A 21,385-nucleotide genomic window follows, 5' to 3' on the forward strand; every position below is an offset into this window, starting at 1 on the left:
CTTTGGGAGGCCGAGACGGGCGGATCACGAGGTCAGGAGATCGAGACCATCCTGGCTAACCCGGTGAAACCCCGTCTCTACTAAAAAAATACAAAAAACTAGTCGGGCGAGGTGGTGGGCGCCTGTGGTCCCAGCTACTTGGGAGGCTGAGGCAGGAGAATGGCATGAACCCGGGAGGCGGAGCTCGCAGTGAGCTGAGATCCGGCCACTGCACTCCAGCCTGGGCAACAGAGCGAGACTCTGTCTCAAAAAAAAAAAAATAAAATAAATAAATAAATAAATAAATAAATAAAATAAAATAAAATAAAATAAAATAAAATAAAATAAAATAAAATGAAAAGTGGACATCACTATAAAGCCGATGGAGATTAAAATGATACTAAACTATTTTTTTCAACTTTTATTTTAGGTTCAAGGTGTACATGTGCAAGTTAGTTGCAAGAGTATATTGCATGACCCTGAGATTTGGGGTATTAATGATCCCATCACCCAGATAGTGAGCATAGTACTCAATAGGTAGTTTTTAAAAATTCTCAGGCATCCCATTCCCTCTGTCATCTAGTAGTCCCCAACGTCTACTGTTCCCAACTGTTTAGCTATGTGTACTCAATGTTTGGCTCCCACTTTTATATGAGAGCATGTAGAATTCAGTTTTCTTCTCCTGCATTAATTTGGATAATGACTTCCAGCTACATCTGTGTTTCTGCAAAAAACATAATTTCTTTCTGTTTTATGGCTGTGTAGTATTCCATGGTGATACATACTACAGTTTCTTTCTTTTTTTTTTCTTTTTTAGATGGGCTAAGGTTTATTCACTTACATAACATGTAAAAATAATTCATTGGGTGGCTGGCAAGATGGCCAAATAGGAACATCTCCAGTCTGCAGCTCCAAGCAAGACCAATGCAGAAGGCGGCTGATTTCTGCATTTTCATCTGAGGTACCTGGCTCATCTAATTGGGACTGCTTAGGCAGTGGGTGCAGCCCATGGAGGGCAAGCAGAAGCAGGGTGGGGTGTTGCCTCACCTGGGAAGCACAAGGGGTTGGGGAACTCCCTTCCCTAGCCAAGGGAAACCGTGAGGGACTGTGCCATGAGGAAGGGTGCATTCCAGCGCACATACTACACTTTTCCCATGGTCTTTACAACCCCCAGACCAGGAGATTCCCTCCGGTGCCTACTCCTCCAGGACCCTGAGTTGCAAGTACAAAGCTAAGCAGCCATTTGGGCAGACACCAAGCAAGCTGTAGGAGGTTTTTTTTTTTTTTTTTTTTTTCCATATCCCAATGACACCTGGAATGCCAGAAAGGAAGAACCATTCACTCCCCTGGAAAGAGGGCTAAAGTCAGGGAGCCAAGTGATCTAGCTCAGTGGATCCCACGCCCATAGAGCCCAGCAAGCTAAGATCCACTGGCTGGAAATTCTCACTGCCAGCACGGAAGCCTGAAGTCAACCAAGGATGCTCAAGGTTGGTGGGGGGAAAAGCCTCCACCATTACTGAGGCTTGAGTAGGTGGTTTTCCCTTCATAGTGTAAACAAAGCCTCTGGGATGTCTGAATGGGGTGGAGCCCACCACAGTTCAGCAAAGCCACTGTAACCAGACTGCCTCTCTATGTTCCTTCTATGTGGGCAGGGCATCTCTGAAAGAAAAGCAGCATTCCCAGTCAGGGACTTATAGATAAAACTCTCATTTCACTGGGACAGAGCACCTGGGGGAAAAGGCCGGCTGTGGGCACAACTTCAGCATATTTAAACATTCCTGCCTCCTGGCTCTGATGAGAGCAGTGGATCTCTCAGCAGAGTGCTTGAGCTCTGCTAAGGTACAGACTGCCTCCTCAAGTGGGTACAAGACCCCTTTGCCTCCTGACTGGGAGACACCTTCCAGTACGAATCAACAGACACCTAATACAGGAGAACTCCCACAAGCATCTGGCAGGTGCCCCTCTGGGATGAAGCTTCCAGAGGAAGGAACAGGCAGCAAACACTGCTGTTCTGCAGCCTCTGCTGGTGATTCCCAGGCAAAAAGGTTCTGGAATAGACCAACAAACTGCAGCAAACCTGCAGCAGAGGGGCTGTTAGAAGGAAAACTAACAAGCAGAAAGGAATAGCATCAACATCAACAAAAAGGATGTCCACACGAAAACCTCATCTGAAGGTCACCAACATCAAGAACCAAAGGTAGATAAATCCACGAAGATGAGGGGAAACCAGTGCAAAAAGTCTGAAATTTCCCAAAACCAGAATGCCTGTTCTCCTCCAAAGGATCACAACTACTCACTATCTAGGTAAAAAAACTGGATGGAGAATGAGTTTAAAGAATTGACAGATGCAGGCTTCAGAAGGTGGTAAAAACAAACTCCTTCAAGCTAAAGGAGCATGTTCTAACCCAATGCAAGGAAACTAAGAACCTTGAAAAAGGTTAGAATAATTGCTAACTACAATAACCAGTTTAGAGAAGAACATAAATGACCTGATGGAGCTGAAAAATGCAGCATGAGAACTTTGTGAAACATACAGAAGTATCAACAGCTGAATCAATCAAGCAGAAGAAAAGATATAAGAGGTTGAAGATCAACTTAATGCAATAAAGTGTGAAGACAAGGTTAGAGAAAAAAGAATGAAAAGGAATGAAGCCTCTGAAAAATATGGGACTATGTGACAAGACCAAGTCTACTTTTCACTGGTATACCCGAAGGTGACGAAGAGAAGGGAACCAAGTTGGAAAATACTCTTCAGGATATTATCCAGGAGAATATCCCCAACATAGCAAGAGAGACCAACATTCAAATTCAGGAAATACAGAGAACACCACAAAGATACTCCTAGAGAAGAGCAACCCCAAGACACATAAACATCAGATTCACCAAGGTTAAAATGAAGGAAAAAATGTTAAGGGCAGCCAGAGAGAAAGGTCTGGTTACCCAGAAAGGGAAGCCCATCAGACTAACAGTGGATCGCTCTGCAGAAACCCTACAAGCCAGAAGAGAGTGGGAACCAATATTCAACATTCTTAAAGGAAAGATTTTTCAACCCAGAATTTCATATCCTGCCAAACTAAGCTTCATAAGTAAAGAAGAAATAAAATCCTTTACAGACAAGCAAATGCTGAGAGATTTTGTCACCACCAGGACTGCCTTATAGGAGCTCCTGAAGGAAGCACTAAACATGGAAAGGAACAACTGGTATCAGTCACTGAAAAAACATACCAAATTGTAAAGACCATGACAATATGAAGAAACTGCATTAATTAACAGGCAAAAAAACCTGCTAACATCATAATGACAAGATCAGATTCACACATAACAATATCATCCTTAAATGCAAATGGGCTAAATGCCACAATTAAAAGACACCAACTGACAAATTGGATAAAGAGTCAAGACCCATCAGTGTGCTGTATTCAGGAGACCCATCTCACGTGCAAAGACACACATAGGCTCAAAATAAAGCAATACAGGAATATTTACCAAGCAAATGGACAGAAAAGAAAAGCAGGGGTTGCAATCCTAGTCTCTGATAAAACAGACTTTAAACCAACAAAGATCAAAAACGACAAAGCAGGGCATTCCATAATGGTAAAGGGATCAATGCAGCAAGAAGAGCTAACTATCCTAAATATATATGCACCCAATACAGGAGCACCCAGATTCATAAAGCAAGTTCTCAGAGACTTGCAAAGAGATTTAGACATCCATACAGTAGTAGTGGGAGATTTTAATACCACACTGTCAATATTAGACAGATCAGTGCAACAGAAAATTAACAAGGATATTGAGGACTTGAACTCAGCTCTGAACCAAGCAGACCTAATAGACATCTATAGAACTCTCCACCCCAAATCAACAGAATATACATTCTTCTCTGCACCACATTGCACTTATTCTAAAATTGACCACATAATTGGAAGTAAAACACTTCTCAGCAAATGCAAAAGAATGGAAATCATAACAACCAGTCTCTCAGATCACGGTGCAATGAAATTAGAACTCAGGATTAAGAAACTCACTCAAAACCACAGAACTACAAGGAAACTGAACAACCTGCTCCTGAAAGAACACTGGGTAAATAACGAAATTAAGGTGGAAATAAATAAGTTATATGAAACCAATGAGAACAAAGACACAGTGCACCAGAATCTCCGGGACACAGCTAAAGCAATGTTTTGAGGGAAATTTATAGCACTGAATTCCCACAGGAGAAAGCAGGAAAGATGTAAACTTGACACTCTAACATGACAATTAAAAGAACTAGACAAGTGAGACAAATCCAAAAGCTAGCAGAAGACCAGAAATAACTAATATCAGAGCAAAACTGAAGAAGATAGAGTCACGAAAACCCCTTCAAAAAATCCCAGAATCCAGGAGCTAGCTTTTTGAAAAGATTAACAAAATACATAGACCACTAGCCAGAATAATAAAGAAGAAAATAAAGAAGATTCGAATAGACACAATAAAAAATGGCAAAGGGGATATCACCACTCATCCCACAGAAATACAAACTACCATCAGAGAATACTATAACCACTTCTATGCAAATAAACTAGAAAATCTAGAAAAAAAAAAGGATAAATTCCAGACACATACATCCCCCAAGACTAAGTCAGGAAGAAGTCATATCCCTGAATAGACCAATGACAAGTTCTGAAATTGAGGCATTAATTAATAGCTTATCAACCAAAAAAAGCCCTGGACCAGATGGCTTCACAGCCAACTCCTATCCAAGGTACAAAGAGGAACTGGTACCATTACTTCTGACACTATTCTAACCAAAAGAAAAAGAAGAATTTCTCCCTAACTCATTTTTTGAGTGCAGCATCATCCTGATACCAAAACTTGGAAGAGACACAACAAAAAAGAAAATTTCAGGCCAATATCCCTGATGAAGATTAATACAAAAATCATCAATAAAATACCAGCAACCTAACCCAGGAGGATATCAAAAAGCTTGTCCACCATGATCAAGACAGCTTCAATGCTGGGATGCAAGGCTGGTTCAACATACGCAAATCAATAAACATAATCTATCACATAAACAGAACCAATGACAAAAATCATGGTTATCACAATAGATGCAGAAAAGGCCTTCGATAAAAGTCAACACAATTTTATGCTAAAAACTCTCAATTAACTAGGTATTGATGGAACGTATCTCAAAACAATAAGAAGTATTTATAACAAACCCACAGCCAATATCATGTTGAATGGGCAAAAGTTGGAAGCATTCCCTTTGAAAACCAGCACAAGACAAAGATGCCCTTTCTCGCCACTCCTATTCAACATAGTATTGGAAGTTCTGGTCAGAGCAATCGGGCAAGTGAAAGAAATCAAGGGTATTCAGATAGGAAGAGAGGAAGCCAAATTGTCTCTGTTTGCAGATGATATGGTTGTATATTTAGAAAACCCATTGTCTCAGCCCAAAATCTCCTTAAACTGATAAGCAACTTCAGCAAAGTCTCAGGATGCAAAATCAATGTGTGAAACTCACATGCATTCTTATACACCAATAATAGCCAAACAGAGAGCCAAATCATGAGTGACCTCCCATTCACAATTGCTACAAAGAGAATATAATAGCTAGGAATACAACTTACAAGGGATGTGAAGGACCTCTTCAAGGAGAACTACAAAACACTCCTCAACAAAATACGACAGGACATAAACAAATGGAAAAATATTCCATGCTCATGAATAGAAAGAAACAATATCTTGAAAATGGCTATACTTCCCAAAGTAATTCATAAATTCAAGGGTATCCCCATCAAGCTACCAATGACTTTCTTCACAGAATTAGAAAAAACTAATTTAAAGTTCCTATGGAACCAAAAAAGAGCCCGTATAGCCAAGACAATCTTCAGCAAAAAGAACAAAGCTGGAAGCATCACACCACCTGACTTCAAACTATACTACAAGGCTACAGTAATTAAAACAGCATGGTACTGGTACCAAAAAAGATATATAGACCAATGGAACAGAACACAGGCCTCAGAAAGAACACCACACATCTACAACTATCTGATCTTTGACAAATCTGACACAAACAAGCAAAGGGGAAAGGATTCCCTACTTAATAATTGGTATTGGGGAAACTGGCTAGCCATATGCAAAAAACTGAAACTGGATGCCTTCTTTATACAAAAATTAACTCTTATACAAAAATTAACTCAAGATGGATTAAAGACTTAAACATAAGATCTGAGACTATAAAAACACTAGAAGAAAACCTGGGTAATACCACTCAGGGCATAGACATGGGCAAAGACTTCATGACTAAAACACCAAAAGCAATGGCAACGAAAGCTAAAATTGACAGATGGGATCTAATTAAACTAAAGAGTTTCTGCACAGTAAAGGAATCTATCATCAGAGTGAGCAGGCAACCTACAGAATAGGAGAAAACTGTTGCAACCTATCCATCTAACAAATGGCTAATATTCAGAATCTACAAAGAACTTAAACAAATTTACAAAAAAAGAAAAACATCAAAAAGTGGGTGAAGGACATGAACACACACTTCTCAAAAGAAGACATTCATGCAGCCAACAAACATATGATAACAAGCTCATTATCACTGCTCATTAGAGAAATGAAAATCAAAACTACAATGAGCTACGATCTCACCCCAGTTAGAATGGAAATCATTAAAAAGTCAGGAAACAACAGACGCTGGAGAGGATGTGGAGAAATAGGAACATTATTACACTGTTGGTGGGAGTGTAAATTAGTTCAACCATTGTGGAAGACAGTGTGGCAATTCCTCAAGGATCTAGAACCAGAAATACCATTTGACCCAGCAATCCCATTACCGGGTGTTATAAATCATTCTACTATAAAGACACATGCACACAAATGTTTATTGCAACACTGTTCACAATAGCAAAGACTTGGAACCAACCCAAATACCTATCAATGATAGACTGGATAAAGAAAATGTGGCACATATACACGATGCAGTACTGTGCAGCCATAAAAAATGGATGAGTTCATATATTTGCAGGGACATATTTGAAGCTGGAAACCATCAATATCAGCAAACTAACACAGGAACAGAAAACCACACACCACATGTTCTCACTCATAAGTGGGAGTTGAACAGTGACAACACATGGACACAGGGAGGGGAACCTCACATACCAGGGTGTGTTGGGTGGTGGGGGGCTAGGGGAGGGATAGCATTAAGAGAAATACCTAATGTAGATGATGGGTCAATGGGTGAAGCAAGTCACCATGGCACATGTATACCTATATAAGAAACCTGCACATTCTGCACATGTATCCCAGAACTAAAAGTATAATAAAATATAACAATAATAATTCATTTACTTCAGAAACATGGCAGACAATTGAGAGTACTATTAAAACACTTAAAATTCAGAGAATGTCAGGAAAGCAAAGATGAAGATCACAACTCCATTTCTGAGTTGGAGTAAAAGATCTTAGCCAGGCCCCCATCCTAGGCTAGTCTCCTCCGTTAAGCAGGGACAACCAAAAGATAAGAAAGCCTTGGCCTCATCCCGGTCATGAGACAGCCTGAACTGCTCAAAAATAAGAAACAACTGGATGATACTGAGGAGTGATTCCTGATGAGTCATTAGGAATGTCAGTTGGTTCTCTTTTCAGTAGGTGGCTTAGCACCCTTCTGGAGAATAGAGTAGGAGTCTGGGGCTGGAGGCTGAAGACCAACATCCATCAAAGTTTACCTTCTTTTTAGTAATGCTCTTTTTCTTATTTCAACAGCAAGAAACCTGAAATCCAGGGAAGTCATTTAAGAAACCCCTCTGACTGCAACCTGAAAGCATCTCCCAAGCGAGACTAGGGGTGGAGATGATGACTTCAACTTCAGTGGGCCTCTTGTTCGATAGGGGAGAAGCCAGAGAAGAATCTGGTGTTGCTGGCCAGAGTTTGTTTCTCTTTCTTCTCTGGAGCCTTGTTTTCTTGGTATTCTGTTGCTACATGTTTCAACTCTGGGAGGTCAAAAGTGGGTAGGGGAACTGGAGCAGTCTTCTTTGACAGCACCTGCCCCACGTCACACATCTCTTTCCGGATCCTGCTATTGGGGGTGACACAGATGGGATTAAAGAAGCTCAGTCATGGGATCCCCTCAGTAGGATCCTCCAGTTTGAAGGAGCCTTCAGAATCCTGGGCCCATTCAATGGTGCACAAGCTATCCTTGCCTTGCTGACGGTTCTGACACTTTGTGGGGTCACAGCTACAGTCCACACCACAGTCTGAATTTTGCTTCCTCCACCCACACTGTTTGTTCCCACACCAACCCTTGCAGGAATACCCTTGGATTTTCTTCCTGGATACCTTAACTATTTTTTTTTGGCTTCCATTACTCATCATCCCCCTCATCACCATCACCATCCTCATGCTCATCCACAGAATGCTATGAACAATATTTTAGATCCTCAATGACCATTCTTTGCTCCAGGAAGTTTAACACGAGGTTTAGGCTTAGGTGGGACATATTCCAGAGAAGAGTCTGGAGATAGAAGAGTATCCTTAGGAAGATATTTCTGTCTGCTGGCTACCTGGAGAAGGGTCAGGGGTCAGTTTTTGCTTGATGATTTCATTCTCTTGGAAAAACTGCTGATTTTGCTCACACACTACTTGCATCTTCTCAAGGTCTTCATCCTGACACTTCAGTGTGCTCAGTAGCTGCTGTTCCTTCTCACTGACTGATTCCTCTAACTGCTTCTCTGCAATTTGGCTCTGCTGCAGCTGGCTGAGAAGGTACAGACCCTTCTCTTGGTGCTGTTACTCCATTCTGACCAGCTCAGCTTATAACTCTGTCTCTAACTCAGCAAAGTGATTTTATTCCTCAAACAACATCTTCTGCACGTCAGCACAGCTGACCTTGCTTCGTTTCAGGTTGCTTTCAAGTTTGCTGACCTGTATTTTGGAGGAGACCAGCTCTCAAATCAAATATTTCAGGGCACAGTTGGCTTCCAGAATGGTGTCAATATTCTCCCAGCATTGTTTTGACCTGTCTTCACTTTCTGTATCCAGCAGCTCCTGCTGTAGGTCAGCTATCTGAGAGCGTTCCTGAGTTCCATTTCAGTCTCTAGGCTTTCAATCTGCTTTGTAATAGAATTTTCTGACTCTGAAACTTGACCACGCACTTCAGTAAGGGAGAATGTATGTCTCTGGAGTTTAGGAGGTGGATTCTCCCCAGATTCCTTTTTTTTTTTTTTTTTTCTTTGAGTTGAGCCACATCCTGAACCAGGATCTTTCTATCTTCAAGGAGCCCATCAAATGGCGTTTGGCTTCCTGAGTAGTGACCATAACCTCAATATTGTTTCCAAGCCAATTCTTCACTCGAGTTGCAGTGCCTTCCACTCCATGGCTCTGAGTCTCTTTCTGCTTATCTGCGACTTCCCGTTGTTTCTGGAGAGCATCCCTGAGACACTTGCTGGCAGCTGCTGCCTCCTCTGTTTTACATCTTAGCTCATTGGATTGTTTCTGGAAGTTTCTTTCAAATTTGAGAAGTTCATATTGCCTCTTACTGTCTCATTCTTTTAACTGTATTATTTATTTGTCTTTTTTCTGCTTACACTGTCTAAACTTCTCAGCATCCTCTTTCATTTGACATATTAACTGTACCCACCAGTTTTTCATCATCCGTATCTCCTGGTTCAGACTGGAGACAGTATGCTCTGTGGATTCTTTTAGTTTCAGAAGTTTGGACTGCTCAGTCAGTGTCTTCCTCAGATCAGCTATTTGATCCTCCAACTCCTGGAGATATTTTCTGTGGCCACACTCAACTTGGCTTGGTTGACATTCTTCTTTGCTGTCTGAAGTTCAAGAACAAATTCTTTCTTTTCCTTTTCCAGATAGATGACTTCCAGTTCTAGTTTTTTTTTTTTATGTTATGCTGGTATTGGAACTGAATGGGCTGTAGCTGGCAAATGTTCTGAGTCATCTTCCTAGCTAGGGCCTCTTTCAGTGCAGTGGCTTTATTCAACTCAACCAGCTCCTTAGACATCTGAGCTTGACAGAAAGCATGCTGAGTGGTCAAGGCATCAGAATATCTGCTCCTCTCTGAACTGGTTTCCACTTGAGCTTCTTGTTCCACCACAGTACTAATGGCTGCAGCCATGCAAGCAGGACTTTCATCCGATAACTTGGTAATCAATTGCTGCAGGTTACAAATTATTTCTACATTTTCTTTCAATTCCTGGTCTTCCAAAACCTCCACGAGCTTTTGAAGATCCAGTTTTCAGGGTGTATGCTGCCTTAACTCGTCTAGCTTGGCGTTATTTTTATTTTATTTTATTTTATTTTTATTTTTGAGACATTGTCTCACTCTGTCACCCAGACTGGAATGCAGTGGTGCAATCTTGGTTCACTGAAAGCTCCAACTCTTGGGTTCACACCATTCTTCTGCCTCAGCCCCCCGAGTAGCTGGGACTATAGGTGCCCACCAGCACGCCCAGCTAAATTTTTGTATTTGTAGTAGAGATGGGTTTTCACCATGTTAGGCAGGATGGTCTCGATCTCCTGACCTCATGATCCGCCCACCTTGGCCTCCCAAAGTGCTGGGATTACAGGCATGAGCCACCGTGCCTGGTTGGTGTTCATTTTTTCATTCACTTGCTCTGTCAAAATGATCCTCTCCATCATCTGGGCTGTCTGACCAGCTGCCTCGCTCAGACTATGACTTAATCTTTTATTCTCCATCAGGGATTGTAGATTCTCTGATAGTTACACATTTATAGATCCAGGCAGGGTATGTCCATGGGCTTGTAGCAACAAGACTTGTAGCTGTTGTAGCTGTTTTACCCATTGCTTTAGATGATTAAGTTCAGTTGTCTGGGGATCAATATTAGCAACAGGTTGGCTCCTGGTTTTTCTTACTCTGTCATCATAGTGAAGGGTATTTAGTTTTTTCTGGATTGGAGCCAGCAGGACTCACACAGGCTATTATGGTTATTACCACTTAGAGAATCTTGAAGCAGTGGAGCCAACTTAGAATCTCTGTAGGAATCAAAGTCACCCTTTTTGTCATCCCCAAGAGCACTGATTACATTTCCCAAGCATAGAAGGCCTCGATTAATATTAATACCCTCTTTTAGACGAACCCCTTCAGCCTTGGTTTTCTTCTGTCTTTTTGATTCAGTGAGGTCTACAAGATGCAGCTTGGAGTGAAAGCTGCTATTCCCATCACTTTTCTTTCTCTGCTCTATGGAGATTGTAAAGATGGCATGAGATTGAGATGACTGGGAGTTCATAGCTGTGGAGGCCACAGAGTTGTTGCTCTGCTCCAAACAGGAAACAGTACCCAAGGCAACTAAAACAGTCTTCTCAGTCAGTCCTACAATCTTTATGCCTTCCTTAGGATCGTCCCATATATTTATTTGAGCTTTCTTACTAGATGGGCATAGAAGATCCAAAATTTCTTCATTGTAAATCTCTAAGTAAGACATGTTCAGAATAAATTCCAAATCACTCTTTTTATCAATTTCTTTGAAGAGCAGTTGTATTACCCTAGGAATAACCCCAACTGTTGGTTCATTCTCTTGCTCTGCAGTGTATGCACCTCCCATTGAATAGGTTTTATTTTTTCCAGAGCAAGTCTGCCCATAGGCCAGGACCATTGCATTATATCATTTAAATATGCTTTTATGAGTGGTGCTACTGCTGTATTGAAGACTTCTTCCTGTTCATTACAGGGGTCAAACACAAAATCATAGTTGAAGGATTTATCAGTACCAACCACCACCTGAGGCTCCCTGGGCATGAAGGAAAGGCATATCTGGCAGCCCTTGCTAATTTCTTTGGGGACCAGAGGGCAACAATGCAGTGCCACTCTTACAGGAATTCCCTTCACCTCTTCCTTCATGATCCTATCTCAGCACTACCTCAAACTAAACGTCCTTTCCTGGTTCTCCCCAGTTCTCCCCTTCCTACAGTTTCCTTATCCAGTCCACTGTTGATGGGAATCTAGGTTGATTTCATGTATTTGCTGTTGTGAATAGTGCTGTAATAAACACATGAGTGCATGTGTTTCTTTGGTAGAAAAATATAAATAATAAAGGTGGCCAAGAGCAGTAGCTCATGCCTGTAATCCCAGTACATTGGGAGGCTGAGGTGGGAGGATCCCTTGAACTCACTTGTTCAAGACCAGTCTGGCCCACATGGTGAAACTCTGTCTTTACTAAAAACACAAGAAAAGTTAGCCAGGTTTGGTAGCACACACCTGTAATCCCAGCTATTCTGGTTGCTGAGGCAAAATAATCCTTTGGACCTGGGAACAGGGCATTGCAGTGAGCTGAGATTGCACCACTACACTCCAACCTGTGTGATGTAATGAGGCTCTGTCAAAAAAAGAAGAAAGAAAGAAAGAAAGAAAGAAAGAAAGAAAGAAAGAAAGAGGAAAAGAGAGAACAATTTATTTTTGAAAGGAATATCTTAAACAGCTCTATGCACACAAAGTTGATAATCTTCATGAAATAGACAAGTTCTTGAAAGACACAGTCTGCCATGTCTCACACCAAACAAACAAACAAACAAACAAACAAACAAACAAAAAAACATAATCTGAATAGGCTTATATATATTAAAGAAATTGAGTAAGTAATTAATGATACTAATATTTAACAATAATAGATACAATATAACTTTTAGGGATAAGAAATGTGATTTAACCAGAAATTTAAAAAAATGAAAAAAGTTTAATAAAAAGATTATTTAGAAACATAAAAGTAGGGTGATATATTTTATACATATACCACATTTTGCTTTATCCAATAATCAACCAATGGAAATTTGTGATGCTTCCACTTGTGGGATACTATGTGTAATGCTGCCATGAAAATTTTATACAAGTTTTGTTGTGGATATATGTTTTTATTTCCCTTAGGTAGATACTAGGAGTGGAATTGTTGGGTCATATAGTAGCTTTATGTTTAACTTTTCCAGGAACTGCTAGCCTGTTTCTGAAAAGGGTGTACTTTCCAGTTCATTTTTCAACTCCAGCATAACTCTGATAGTCAAAACTGAAAAAATATATTGAAGTTTCTTAAGGCTTGATTCTGGGTCTTCCCCCATCTCTGCATTGGAGCAGTCTTATAAATTCTGAATTTGAATAACTTGAGGTCAATCTTGCACTTTCTGCTAAAAAAAAAAAAAAAAAAAAAGAATAAAAACTAAATAAAATAAAATACAATAAATAAGTAAATAAAAATAAAAAACAGACTCACTACTTTCTTATTTGGTTCAGTGGTTACTTATTCAACAAGAGAAACATGACTTGACCAATAAAATTGAATAAATGATTGGAATGAAAAATATACAGAAGAAAAATCAGACAAATAAATAATCCAATAATTGATGATATACAAATTACAATAGAAAGTTTTTCACCTGTCAATTGATAAACAGCAAGATAAGATGCCAGCGAAGATATAGTAATAATAGCTATTATGTTTTTTTTTTTTTTTTAAAGGGGGTGGAGACAGTGTCTCGCTCTGTTGTCCAGGCTGGAGTGCAGTGGCATGATTTCAGCTCACTGCAATCTCTGCCTCCCAGGTTCACACCATTCTCCCACCTCAGCCTCCCAAGTAACTGGGACTACAGACGCCTGCTACCGTCCCCGGATAATTTTTTGTATTTTTCATAGAGACGGGGTTTCACCATGTTATCCAGGATGATCTCGGTCTCCTGACCTCCTGATCTGCCCGCCTCGGCCTCCCAAAATGCTGGGATTACAGGCATGAGCCACCGTGCCAGGCCTTTGTTTTGAGTGCTTAATATAGGCCATGTGCTTTACATGCGTCATTTCATTTAACTTTTCTATTATCATATTAGGCAGATGCTTTTATTAATTCCATTCTGTAGTACAGAAAAATTTGCCAAAGTCATGCAGCTAGTAACTCGTGGTACTGGGATTTGTGTCCAGATAATCTGACACACTCCCCTGGGTATCTGTAATTTCCTTCTTCTAAAAATGAGTGTTTCATGTTCCATTCATGTATATCTTTCCTTCCTGTCTGCACACATAGATGAGAGGTGGTCTAACAAAATAATACAGAAAAGCAACAATATGATAGGAAATAAATAAGATCAATAGAAGAGGTGGATTGTCTTCTACATGCTTTTATTCAGAGAACATAGAAGAACTAAATCTTATCTAAAAGAAGACTATGAAGAGCCTTCTTGCCCTACAGAATTCTAGGTCTTGACATTGCAAGGGAATGTCAAAATACAGCCAGGACCCTGTGGTGGAGAAAACAATGGAGTGGAAAATAGAAACAAATTAAACTATTGGAGACATATGGGAATCTGTGTCACCATTAGAGGCTTTTAAAAATAGTCTTTAAAAAAATGCAACCCACTGGAGAAAACAAAAATCTATTTTGTACTACCCAGAGGATTTATTCTAAATTCGTTAGTATAGAAAATTTCAAATATATACAAACATAGAAAGATATGATTAGCAATTTATATGTATAGCCACCACCCAATTTTTATCAATACATGGCCAGTGTTGGTTCATCTATTGCCTTTCCTTATTATTTATCCTATCTGCAAATAATTAAATATATACCTTGAAATATCAAGTATTATTTTCAAAAATATAGGATTATTATACACCTAAAATTGTATTTTTAATTTATTTTTTATTTTTGTAGGGACAAGGTAAGTGAATACTTATGTGGTACATGAGATATTTTGACACAGACATACAATGTGTAACAATCAAATCAGGATAAATGAGGTATTAATCAACTCAACTATTTATTCTTTATGTTACAAACAATCCAATTATACTCTTTTAGTAATTTTTTAAATGTACAAATAAATTATTTTTTACTATAGTCACCCTGTTGTCCTGGCAAATGCTAGGTCTTATTTATTCTTTGTAAGTTTTTGTGCCAAATGATGATCCCACATCACCCCTCATCTCCCGCTACACTTCCCAGCATCTGGTAACTACCTTTCTACTCTCTTCATGAGTTTGACTGTTTTGATTTTTAGTTCTTAAAAATAAGTGAGAGTATTACTGAGGGATCATGACAGATGGAAGGCTGGACTAGATTGCAGTTCCAGACAGAGCAGCATATGGAGGCTTGCATTGTGAATTTTAACTCCAGATCAACTCCAAAAACAAACCAGCAATCCTGAGAGGATCCTCTGAAGTAAGCAGACTGCTCCTGCAAGACCCAGGAGAAACCCCAAATACTGTGACTTCCACAACTGCGGAAGTGGGAAAGGGAGACCATCCTCTCCTGAACACACACCCCCATTGGAAAAGCTGAAGATATATTTGCAGGAGAAGTGTCTGACTTTACGTGGAGCTGAGTCAAGTTAGAGAGCCAAGTCAAGTGAAATACAGGGGTAGAGGAAGCAGCAGAAAGGTCCTGGGAGCTCGCTGGGTCTTCAAGCAGTCCATTCCTGCCTGACACCACAGGGATCCATCAGGAGGGTGGCCAGAGGAGCAAGGGTAAAACTCCACAGGGAAAAATAATTCTCTAGCTGAACTGTGTAACAATTTGAACAGGGCAAGAAGCCTCCTGGCCAGAACTTGAAGGAGGGTACGAATCCAGCATGCGGACTTCACAAACAGGGGGAAGAACTAAAGCCCTTTTCCTTCGCAGCTGAGAGGCAGAAAAACCTCAGGCAAGTTTTTAAGCCCATCTCACCCTCTGCCTGGAAACAGACTCAGGGCTGTTGGGAGAAGCACAGTGGAAGTGAAACCAGCCCTTTAGTTTTCCTGGGAGCTGGGTGTGGCCTGTTACTGCCAACTTTTCCCCACTTCCCTGACAACCTGCATGACTCAGAAGAGGCAGTCATAATCCTCTTAGGTACGCAACTCCAGTGAACTGGGAATCTCATCCCCATCCCCCACAGCAGCGATAGCAAGACCCACCCAAGGAGAATCTGATCTCAGACATGCCTAGCCTGCCCCCACCTGATGGTCCTTCCCTATCCACCCTGGTAGAGAAAGACAAAAGGCATTTAATCTTGGGAGTTCTAAGGCCCTGCCCACCACCAGTTCCTCTCCACATTACTACAACTGATGCTTTCTGGAAAACCCCACCTACTGACAGGAGGCCAACCAGCACAAAAGTAGAGCATTAAACTACCAAAGCTAAAGACTGTCATGGATCCATTGCACTCTCCATCACCTCCATCAGAACAGGAGCTGGTATGCATAGCTGAGATACCCATAGATGCTTCACATCACAGGACACTGTGCAGACAACTCCCAGGACCAGCCCAGAGCTGGGAGACTTGCTGGGTGGCTATACCCAGAAGAGAGACAACAATCACTGAAGTTTGGCTCACAGGAAGTCACATCCACTGGAAAGGGGAAGACTACTACATCAAGGGAACACTGTGGGACAAAAACTCTGAACAACAGCCTTTAGTTCTTGAACTTCCCTCTGACACAGCCCACCAAAATGAGAAGAAAGCAGAAAAACAACCCTGGTAATATGACAAAAAGCTCTTCAACACCCCCCAAAAATCACACTAGTTCACCAGCAATGAATCCAAACCAAGAAGAAATCCACGATTTACCTGAAAAAGAATTTAGGAGGTTAGTTATTAAGCTAATCAGGGAAGGATAAGAGAAAGGCAAATCTCAATGCAAAGAAATCCAAAAAAATTATACAAGAAATGAAGGGGGAAATATGCAAGGAAAGAGATAGTTTAAAGAGAAAAACAATCAAAAATTCAGGAAACTGCAGACATACTTTTAGAAATGGAAAATGCTCTGGAAAGACTCAGCAATAGAATTTAACAAATAGAAGAAATAACGTCAGAGCTTGAAGACAAGGTCTTTGAATTAACCCAATCCAACAAAGACAAAGAAAAAAGAATAAGAAAATATGAACCAAGCCTCCAAGAAGTCTGGGATTATGTTAAATGACCAAACCTAAGAATAATCAGTGTACCTGAGGAGGAATACAATTCTAAAAGCTTGGAAAATATACTTGGGGGAATAATCAAGGAAAATTCACCTGGCCTTGCTAGAGACCTAGACATGCAAATACAAGAAGCACAAAGAACACCTGGGAAATTCATTGCTAAAAGATCTTCAACCACACATATTTTCACCAGGTTATCCAAAGTTAAGACAAAGGAAAGAATCTTAAGAGCTGTGAGACAGAAGCACCAGGTAACCTATAAAGTATAGCCTATTAGATTAACAGCAGATATCCAGCAAAAACTACAAGCTAGAAGGAATTGGGCCCTATCTTCAACCTCCTCAAGCAAAACAATTATCAACCAAGAATTTTGTATTCAGTGAATCTAAGCATCATATGTGAAGGAAAGATACAGTCATTTTCAGACAAGCAAATGCTCTGAGAATTCACCATTACCAAGCCACCACTACAAGAACTGTGAAAAGGAGCTCTAGATCTTGAAACAAATCCTGGGAACCCACCAAACCAGAATCTGTTTAAAGCATAAGTCACACAGGACCTATAAAACAAAAATACAAGTTAAAAAGCAAAAACAACTGCTCCCCCAAAACAAACAAACACACAAAGTACACAGGCAACAAAGAGCATGATGAATGCAACAGTACCTCACATTTCAATACTAACATTGAATGTAAATGGCCTAAATGCTCCACTCCACTTAAAAGACACAGAACCGAAGAATGGATAAGAACTCATGAACCAACTATCTACTGTCTTCAGGAGACTCATCTAACACATAAGAACTCACAGAAACTTAAAGTAAAGAGGTTGAAAAAGGCATTTCATGCAAATGCACACCAAAAGTGACCAGGGGCAGCTATTCTTATATCAGACAAAATAAACTTCAAAGCAATAGCATTTAAAAGAGACAAAGATGGACATTATATATTGGTATAAGGCCCTGTCCAACATGAAAATATCAGAATCCTAAACATATATCCATCTAACACTGGATATCCCATATGTATAAAACAATTACTAATAGACCTAAGGAATGAGATAGACAGCAACACAATAATGGTGGGGAACTTCAGAGCTCCACTGACAGCACTAGACAGGTCATCAAGAAAGAAAGTCAACAAACAATGGATTTAAACTATACCTTGGAACAAATGGACTTAACAGGTACACACATACATACACACACACACACATATATATATAACAGATAAAACATATATATAAAACATAAAAGATATATATACAAAATATTTCATCCAAAAACTACAGACTACACATTTGATTCAGCAGCACATGGGACTTTCTCAAAGATAGACCATGTGATGGGCCACAAAATGAGCCTTAATACATTTAAGAAAATTGAGATTATTTCAAGCACTCTCTCAGACCACAGTGGAATAAAATTGGAAATCAATTCCTAAAAGAACTTCCAAAATCATGCAAATACATGGAAATTAAACCACCTGCTTCTGAATGAGCATTGGGTCAAAAATGAAATCGAGTTGGAAATTTAAAAATTCTTCAAGTTGAATGACACTAGTGACACAACCTATCAAAACCTCTGGGATACAGCTAAGGCAGTGCTAAGAGGAAAGATTATAGCCCTAAAGGCCTATATCAAAAAGTCTGAAAGAGCACAAACAGACAATCTAAGATCACACCCAAAGGAACTAGAGAAACAAGAACAAAAAAACCAAACCCAAACCCAGCAGAAGAAAGGAAATAACCAAGACTAGAGCAGAAATAAATGAAATAGAAACAAACAAACAAACAAGCAAACAAAACAAAAGATAAATAAAACAAAAAGCTGCTTCTTTCAAAAGATAAATAAAATTGATAGACCATTAGCAAGATTAACCAAGAAGAGAGAAAATCAAAATAATCTCATTAAGAAATGAAACAGGAGATATTACAACTGACACCACTGAAATACAAAAGATCATTCAAGGCTAGTATGAGCACCTTTACACACACAGACTGGAAAACCTAGAAGAGATGGATGAATTCCTGGAAAAATATAACCCTCCTACCTTAAATCAGGAAAAATTAGATGAATAGACCAATAACAAGCAGTGAGATTGAAATTGTAATTTAAAAATTACCAACAAAAATGTCCAGGAGCAGACAGATTCACAGTAGAATTCTACCAGACAGTCAAAGAAGAATTGGCACCATTTTTTGACACTATTCCACAAGATAAAGAAGGAAACTTCCCTAATTAATTCCATAAAGCTAGCATCACCCTAATACCAAAACCAGAAAACGACACAACCAAAAAATAAAACTACAGACCAATATCCTTGATGAACATAGATGCTAAAATCCTTAACAAAATACTAGCTAACTGATTCCAGCAACATATCAAAAATAAAGTCCATCATGATCAACACTTCTACACTGTTGGTGGGAATGTAAACAAGTACAGCCACTATAGAAATCAGTATGGTGATTCCTTAAAGAACTAAAAGTATAACTACCATTTGATGCAGCAATCCCACTACTAGGTATCTACCCAGAGGGAAAGAAGTCATTATTCAAAAAAGATACTTGCAGATGAATGTTTATAGGAGCACAATTTACAATTGCAAAATTGTGGAACCAGCCCAAGTGCCAATCCATCAATGAGTGGATAAAGAAACTGTGATTTATATATAAAATGGAATACTATGCAGCCATAAAAAGGTATGAATTAACAGCATTTGCAATGACTGAGACTGGAGACTATTATTCTAAGTGAGGTACCTCAGGAATGGAAAACCAAACGTTGTATGTTCTCACTGATATGTGGGAGACAAGCTATGAGGACACAAAGGTGTAAGAATGATACAATGGACTTTGGGGACTTGGGGAGTAGAGTGGGAGGGGGACAAAGGATAAAAAACAGCAAATATGGTGCGGTGTATACTGCTTGGGTGAAGCGTGCACCAAAATCTCACAAATCACCACTAAAGAACTTACTCATATTACCAAATACCACCTGTACCCCAATAACTTATGGAAAAATAAATAAATACATATATACCTACATACATACATACATAAATGAGAAAGTATGAAGCTTGCCTTTCTATACCTAGCTTATTTTGCATAACATAATAACCACGTGTTCCATTCATTTTGTTACAAATGACAGGTTCTAATTATTTTTGTTGCGAATAGTACTCCATTGTGTAAATATAGTACAATTTGTATCCATTCATCTGTTGATGGACATTTAGATGGCTTCCAAATATTGGTTATTATTAATAGTGTTGCCATAAACATGGGAGTGCAGATATCTCTTTCATATTGATTTTCTTTCTTTTGAGTATATACCTAGCAGTGAGGTTGTTGAATCATATAGTACCTCTATTTTAATCTTTTGAGGAACTTCCAAAATGTTCTCTATGATGGTTGTTATAATTCACATTCCTACCAACAGTGTACAAGGGATCCCTTTTCTCCACATTCTTACCTGCATTTGTTATTGCCTGCCTTTTGGATAAGAGTAATTTTATATGGGGTAAGATAATATCTCACTGTAATCTTTGCATTTCCCTGAAGATCAATGCTATTGAGCACCTTCTCATATAACTGTTTAATATTTAAATGTATTTTTTGAGAACTGTCTATTCAGATCTTTTATTCATTTAAAAATTGGATTATTATATTTTTCTGTAGAGTTGTTTGAGCTCCTTATATAATGTAATTATTAATCCTTTGTCAAAAGAATACTTTGCAAATATTTACTCCCATCCTGTGGGGAGTCTCTTCACTTTGTTAATTGTTTTCATTTCTGTTCAAAGGAATTTTAACTTAATGTAATTTCATTTGTCCGTTTTTGTTTTGGTTGCCAGTTCTCACAGGATATTGCTCAAGAAATATTTGCCCAGTCTAATGTCATGGAGAGTTTCTCAATCTATTTCATAGCTGAAGTTTTAGATTTAAGTATTTAATCCATTTTGATTTTTTTTTGATATATGGGGAGAGATGGGGTGTAGTTTAAATATTTGCATATGGACATTCAGTTTCCCCAACACCATTTATTGGAGATACTGCCCTTTTTCCAATATATATTCTTGGCATCTTTGTCAAAAATGTGTTTACTGTAGATGTATGGACTTAACTCTGGATTATGTACTCTGTTCAATTGATATATGTGTCTGTTTCCCATGCCAGTACCATGCTGTTTTGGTTACTATAGCTCTGTAGTATAATTTAGAGTCAGGTAGCATGATTCCTCCAGTTTTGTTCTTTTAACCTGGGATAGCTTTGGCTACAGTGTCATTGTTACTCCATATATATTTTTAGATTATTTCTTCTATTTTTGTTATAAGGTCATCAGTATTTTAATAGGAATTTGCATTGAATCTGTTGATTGTTTTGGGTATTATGGACATTTTTAAAGTGTTGAATTCTCCAATCCATGAAAATGAAATATCTTTTCATTTTTATGTCTTCTTCACTTTTTAGCATCCATATATATATATATATATTTTTTTTTTTTTTTTTTT

At 39.1% G+C, this 21,385-nt stretch overlaps 1 pseudogene; it reads right to left on the reverse strand.

Moving 5' to 3' along the window:
- Positions 1 to 7,833: 7,833 nt before the first annotated feature.
- LOC111536455 lies at positions 7,834 to 11,842 on the reverse strand (annotated as a pseudogene).
- Positions 11,843 to 21,385: the final 9,543 nt, after the last annotated feature.

Source organism: Piliocolobus tephrosceles, chromosome 12 (genome assembly GCF_002776525.5).
Source record: "Piliocolobus tephrosceles isolate RC106 chromosome 12, ASM277652v3, whole genome shotgun sequence".
Classification (NCBI taxonomy): Eukaryota; Metazoa; Chordata; class Mammalia; order Primates; family Cercopithecidae; genus Piliocolobus; species Piliocolobus tephrosceles.